The sequence below is a fragment of the Chanodichthys erythropterus genome, chromosome 12 (assembly GCF_024489055.1).
Source record: "Chanodichthys erythropterus isolate Z2021 chromosome 12, ASM2448905v1, whole genome shotgun sequence".
In the NCBI taxonomy this organism is placed as follows: domain Eukaryota; kingdom Metazoa; phylum Chordata; class Actinopteri; order Cypriniformes; family Xenocyprididae; genus Chanodichthys; species Chanodichthys erythropterus.
In genome coordinates this window covers 1,772,138-1,779,347 of record NC_090232.1, presented here as the reverse complement: position 1 = coordinate 1,779,347, position 7,210 = coordinate 1,772,138, and the positions used below count along the sequence as shown (strand labels likewise).

At 41.4% G+C, this 7,210-nt stretch overlaps 1 long non-coding RNA gene across 1 annotated transcript; it reads right to left on the bottom strand.

Annotated features, from left to right (window-relative positions):
* Window positions 1–6,049: 6,049 nt before the first annotated feature.
* Window positions 6,050–6,956, bottom strand: LOC137033128 (uncharacterized). The gene is made up of 3 exons (XR_010896820.1): window positions 6,761–6,956; window positions 6,407–6,481; window positions 6,050–6,151 (listed from the first exon to the last, which is right to left on the bottom strand). It is a non-coding gene; the product is annotated as an uncharacterized lncRNA (long non-coding RNA).
* Between the last annotated feature and the right edge of the window lie 254 nt (window positions 6,957–7,210).

Here is a 7,210-nt window from a genome sequence, read left to right as displayed (position 1 = left end):
CGATTTGCTTGTTTTAATTCTCTGATTGGTGGAGATTTCTCTGCAGAATCACGAGTAATTAAGATTTTCACCATCCTGCAGATAAGTGTGATTATTAAAAAAAAAAAAAACAAACAAAAAAAACGTATGGGCTGTTGTCTTCAACATAAACATATACCGTCAATGTATACATAACAACCTCGTAGCTCACAGTAGGTCTGTCTATAAGTTATGGAAATCAGTTTCCCTATATGGGATTTTTACTTCTAGAACCAAATGTTGCTTTCTATGTAGACAAGCTGTCCATGCATTCTGACCCACCCAGAACACCTATAAATGACTACGGAAGTAAGTTTTGCTCAGGCAGATATTTTCTTCAGAACATGAAAAACTTACTTAAAGGTGTCATTACATGTTTTACATGTTGCACAAAAGTGTTTCCTACTTCCATCTTCCCTCTCTTTAGTAGATTCTAGCAAGTTTTCCCAGAGAGTTCATGCTTCAGTCCATTCAAACACCTGCTGGGGCCATTAATAAAGGGGCCAAACTTCAGTTGAAAGTAAAATATGATGAAGTCTGCTTGGAAAACAACACCTGAGCCATTTCTCTGGGTGTTCAAGAGATAAGAGATAAGATCGTAAGCCACCAGAAGTGAGGAAAAGCCAAGACTGCATGCCGTCCTCTACGTTAAAAACAAACAATCGAACAAACCCGAGAGCCCAGTGCTAATGGAATATGCCTGTGGCGCTCTTGAGCATCTGAGCCAAACTATGTCAGAAGTAATTACAGTTTGCAGGGCAATAACAAGTCATTTGTGCAGTAATTGTATCCACACCCTTTCCTTCAACAGGCAGTGCATTCCAGTATCAGCGGCTTTCCATACCATCAAATACGGCTCATCTGAAGCACTGGCATAGATTCCTATGGAAGCTTGCTTCTGCCACAGAATTTATACCCCCCAGTTCTGACTATTTTTTCAGAATTGTAAGATATAAACGCAAGAAAAAAGTCAGAACTGAGAGATAAAAAGGCTCAGGTTACCTTTTTTATTCCATGGCAGAAACAAGCTTCCATTCATACCTACATTGTAAACAAGAACACACAAACAGTAAAACAACGCTATCGACTTGCTACACAGTGGCTTTGTTCCAAATCCTAGTGAACTGTCTTCAAAGTCAGCATCCCGATGGAACCCCAAAAGCTGAATTGGATAAAATCTAAAATGCATGAATGTACTGTTTTCATAAATTTAGTCAGAAGTTTACTACTAAATCCTGCACCATTTTTTTTCATTGTACCAATAAACCATTTCTCAAATTCTCAAACTCTCAACCTGCTATGCATTCTGGGATAAGAATTTAGCCTAAACGTGGCGTCTCACTTTTTTGAAAAACCTTCGAGTCGGGAGCGCCTGTGATGACTTATCATGACCATGTGAAACAGAGCAAACAACTCCTTAACATTAACACACTGTCATTAAGCGTCTGGATTTCATGACTTGTTTACTAACCACTTTCATATAAATGTCAAGGGTTGCACTTTACAAAGCAATGGGTTTGCTCATGAGTGTAATTATTATTTATATACATAAAGCAGCAGCACTTCAGTGAGTTCAGACCTTATTCATAAATATGAGTAGCACAGGATCTTTTCATCTCAATACTCTCAGTCCGGTGCCAACCACAGTTAAATTGCGTCCGCTCCAGGAAAACGTCTGAGTCGGTCTGGAATGACAGAGTGCAGATTCCGGTGTAATTCTGCTCCAGATGATGGAGGGGGATCAAGTCGGGCAGTAAATCGCTGTCAGACTGACTCCACAAGTGGCTCCAAAGGTTCAACGCACATCAGTGCATCATTTCAGTGTCAGCGAATGGTGCAAACAGCTTAGTCTAGACAGAGAATACAGCATGCTCTACATACACTGTAAAAATTATTTTTTGAAGCTGAAGATTATTAGAGTACATTTTACAAGAAAAACCTGCATCAGTTTTTCTTCTTCAAAATTTTACATTTAATAACAAAGTTCTGTCATGAAACTCTAGATGGCGCAGGCTAATAGGTCCCTAACTCAATCTACTTACAATCACATCGTTCTCTATAGGGCACAGCTAATTGGTTCCCTCTGTATCAATGAGGTCGCTGCTCAACCTTCAAATACATTGTCAGCATTTGCCATAGCATTTGCTGTAGCAGTGTGCTGAAACACTTTCAGAAAACCTCCACCTTCCCCAGCTGCAACTGTATAGATCTGCGACAGGTAATTCATGTACGCTATATTGTAAAGCAGCAGCATGTCTTACTTGCTCACAGCAGTGCGTTGTGTATGTATTTGCAGTAGCAAGTCCTGTACTTGTTCTGCAGCAGCAGCAGAAATGAGCAGCAGCAGCAATAACCAACAGCAGCAGCAATAATATCTGCAACAATAACCAACAGTAACAGCAGCAGCAGCAATAACCAACAGCAGCAGCAGCAATAACCAAGAGCAGCAAAAATAACAGCAGCAGCAGCAGCAATAATATCTGCAACAATAACCAACAGCAGCAGCAGCAATAACCATTAGCATCAGCAGCAATAACGGCAGCAGCAATAATATCTGCAACAATAACCAACAGCAGCAGCAGCAGCAGCAGCAATAACCAACAGCAGCAACAATAACATCATCAACAGCAACAACAGCAATAACCAACAGCAGCAGCAGCAATAACCAAGAGCAGCAAAAATAACAGCATCAGCAGCAGCAATAATCCACAGTATCAGCAGCAATAACAGCAGCAGCAGCAGCAGCAATAATATCTGCAACAATAACCAACAGCAGCAGCAATAATATCTGCAACAATAACCAACAGTAACAGCAGCAGCAGCAATAACCAACAGCAGCAGCAGCAATAACCAAGAGCAGCAAAAATAACAGCATCAGCAGCAGCAATAATCCACAGTATCAGCAGCAATAACAGCAGCAGCAGCAGCAATAATATCTGCAACAATAACCAACAGCAGCAGCAGCAATAACCATTAGCATCAGCAGCAATAACGGCAGCAGCAATAATATCTGCAACAATAACCAACAGCAGCAGCAGCAGCAGCAGCAGCAATAACCATTAGCATCAGCAGCAATAACAGCAGCAGCAGCAGCAATAATCCACAGTATCAGCAGCAATAACAGCAGCAGCAGCAATAATATCTGCAACAATAACCAACAGCAGCAGCAGCAATAACCATTAGCATCAGCAGCAATAACGGCAGCAGCAATAATATCTGCAACAATAACCAACAGCAGCAGCAGCAGCAATAACAGCAGCAGCAGCAATAACCCACAGCAACAGCAGAAGCAGCGATAACAGCAGCATCAGCAATAACGGCAGCAGCAATAATATCTGCAACAATAACCAACAGCAGCAGCAGCAGCAGCAGCAGCAGCAGCAATAACCATTAGCATCAGCAGCAATAACAGCAGCAGCAGCAATAACCCACAGCAACAGCAGAAGCAGCGATAACAGCAGCAGCAGCAATAACCAAGAGCAGCAACAATAACATCATCAGCAGCAACAACAGCGATAACCAACAGCAGCAGCAATAACCCACAGCAACAGCAGAAGCAGCGATAACAGCAGCATCAGCAATAACGGCAGCAGCAATAATATCTGCAACAATAACCAACAGCAGCAGCAGCAGCAGCAATAACCAAGAGCAGCAACAATAACATCATCAGCAGCAACAACAGCAATAACCAACAGCAGGAGCAGCAGCAATAACCAACAGCAGCAAAAATAACAACAACAGCAGCAACAATAACATCATCAACAGCAACAACAGCAATAACCATTAGCATCAGCAGCAATAACAGCAGCAGCAGCAGCAATAATCCACAGTATCAGCAGCAATAACAGCAGCAGCAGCAATAATATCTGCAACAATAACCAACAGCAGCAGCAGCAATAACCATTAGCATCAGCAGCAATAACGGCAGCAGCAATAATATCTGCAACAATAAACAACAGCAGCAGCAGCAGCAGCAGCAATAACAGCAGCAGCAGCAATAACCCACAGCAACAGCAGAAGCAGCGATAACAGCAGCATCAGCAATAACGGCAGCAGCAATAATATCTGCAACAATAACCAACAGCAGCAGCAGCAGCAGCAGCAGCAGCAGCAATAACCATTAGCATCAGCAGCAATAACAGCAGCAGCAGCAATAACCCACAGCAACAGCAGAAGCAGCGATAACAGCAGCAGCAGCAATAACGGCAGCAGCAATAATATCTGCAACAATAAACAACAGCAGCAGCAGCAGCAATAACAGCAGCAGCAGCAATAACCCACAGCAACAGCAGAAGCAGCGATAACAGCAGCATCAGCAATAACGGCAGCAGCAATAATATCTGCAACAATAACCAACAGCAGCAGCAGCAGCAGCAATAACCAAGAGCAGCAACAATAACATCATCAACAGCAACAACAGCAATAACCATCAGCAGGAGCAATAACAGCTGCAACAATTACCAACAGCAGTAATAACCAAGAGCAGCAACAATAACATCATCAACAGCAACAACAGCAATAACCAACAGCAGCAGCAGCAATAACCATCAGCAGGAGCAATAACAGCTGCAACAATTACCAACAGCAGTAATAACCAAGAGCAGCAACAATAACATCATCAACAGCAACAACAGCAATAACCAACAGCAGCAGCAATAACCAAGAGCAGCAAAAATAACAACAACAGCAGCAGCAGCAGCAGCAATGACCAACAGCAGCAATAACCAAGAACAGCTACAGCAGTAGCAGCAATAAGTCCAAGCTAACATCTTCTTTAATAAAAATTAAACAGTTATCATTTTTATGTAGCATGCATTTTTTCGTATTCATTTTGAATAGCTGTTTATAGAGAAAGATACTTTTAAAGTCACCATGTAATCAAAATGGACAATTCTTGTTTTTAATGGAAAACTGCCGTGTTTATTATAAATGATTTATTGGTGCATATCATCATTATTGTGTTAAATTCATGTGTCTCATAATCTTGAACCAGAATAACTTCCTCTCCCTCTTGCAGCATCTTTTCTTCATTCTCTGATGAAGAGGGCGTGGCAACCTGTCACTCACATGAGATCCACCAATAGCAAACCACAACCATTCAATCAATTCGCCACAGACAAAATGAAGCCCCGCCCTATATTTGTTCTTGTTCCAGAAGCATTTCACTCAGATATACGACACAACAGGGAAGAAAAGAGCAGCACAACTTCCCTTTCATGCCGACTTTAACAATGCTTTTAAACAAATAGTAAATAAAAAATGTTCTCATCATCAACAGAGATCTGTCTTTTTCAGACAGACTGTCCTCACCAATGTGTTTTCTGCCATTACTGCAAAACAAATTCAGTGCCCAAAATATTTTCCACACCCACAAATTTTCCATGTCTGGAGAAGCTCAACAAATAACGAAAATGTGCATATTGACGATTCCTCTTATGATTTAGCTGCGCACTAATGAATCCAAACCCTTTTATTGTCTGGCAGAGAGTATTAGCATGGAAACCCTCAATCAGAGATGTGGGATATGTTGGAAATGGCAGATTTTCCAAAAGCTCCACATTCGCTTTTTGACCCTAGAGGTCTCATTTAACATTACATTTCAGCAATCAAGTCAACATTATTAAACTATTTCACAGGTTCAAGTGAATATATTCAGTACACCTTCACACTGAGAAGCATTTTAGTTCATTTGACAAACTTTTAACTCCAAATAAAGTTTGACACCCATGTTTGCTTTGACTCTACTTGGAAGGCAAGATCAGCTGAGCTCTTAGACTCAGATCTTATCTGACGCTTTTGAAGTTGAATGTTTGGATTCTGCCATTCAGTGATGGAAAACATCTGCAGCGCTGCTGCCATAAAACGCACATTTAACACTGTTTGTTTGTTTCACACAGGAAAATGTATTGCATTTGATTACACAAGACGCCGTTCCAACAAACCTGCAACAAAGTATGAGGTGGAAACCCAAGGAAACGACAGATTGTTTCTACATGTTGTTGGCACTGACCCGGTACAGGGTTAGGCGGATGGGTTGGGCGGGTTGTGTTGTATGGGTGGTACCTCGTTTTGCTCCGGAATGATGGAAGGCTTTCTCAAACTTCTGCTGCCGCAGGGCCTTCTTGTTTAGTTTCTGATGAAATGCATAAAGAGCCATAATCACGAAAATGCTCGGCAGAAAGAGCATGTGCTTCTCGTTATTGTCAAATGTTATTTCATGCAGTTTAATATTACATAACATTTGCCTGTTCAGTGTGTGTAAATGCATCAACATCAATGATGAGAAACTCAGTGATCCTAATGCAGACCATGAATGTGGGCGCTTGGTATTCTGTGTGTTTGCTGCTCTTTAGATGGTGATTTTACATGCATAATGAGTTAGTATTACCTCAATGATATGGAGGATTCTCAGGCCTGATTCCTCGGTGAATGTGTGCCATCATTAGGAAAGGAATTCTGCTTCCTGAAGAAGGAAAATGCTTGTAAATGTCTTGGGGTGTAATAAGATCCGCGTGAAATGCATGTGAGATAAAGCCTGACAGAAACCGCAGGCCTGCTGGTGTCCTGCTTAAAACTCAAACACACACACACACACACACACACACACCCTGGCAACCACCTATATATATATATATATATATATATATATATATATATATATATATATATATATATATATATATATATATGTTCCAGAAGACAGCAGAAGGTGGTCTGTCAGATGGCACTGTTGCTTTCTGACCTCAGTTGATTGAAGAGCTGCTGAACCTCCACAGGAAGTGGAATCTCTGCGGAGTCGCAACAAGCACAGGAATTTCCTGTGCCAGACCAACATCGGGCCACCGCCGTGAGAAGCAAGGCCAATCTTCATCCCGTCTTCCTTCTCACTCTTTCAATCCTCTTTTGTCCCACCAGACACGCCCATTCTGACCACCCAGAGTTCCTTGAGTTCGACTGTTCATTCAAATACTGTTCAAGTCAACATAAATCTACTCTATTTACTCTCTTAATTCACGTTCCTTCTCTTATTGTGAATGATTCACCAGTGACGTTATTCTAAAGAGAAACATGTTTGTCTTCATAATCATTCATCAACATGTAATAACTTACTTCATCTCGGAAACGATCAACGTTCCTGTTCAGCTGATGTCATTTAGGCCAAATAGTTTCAGGAGAGGAGAAACATTCAGAT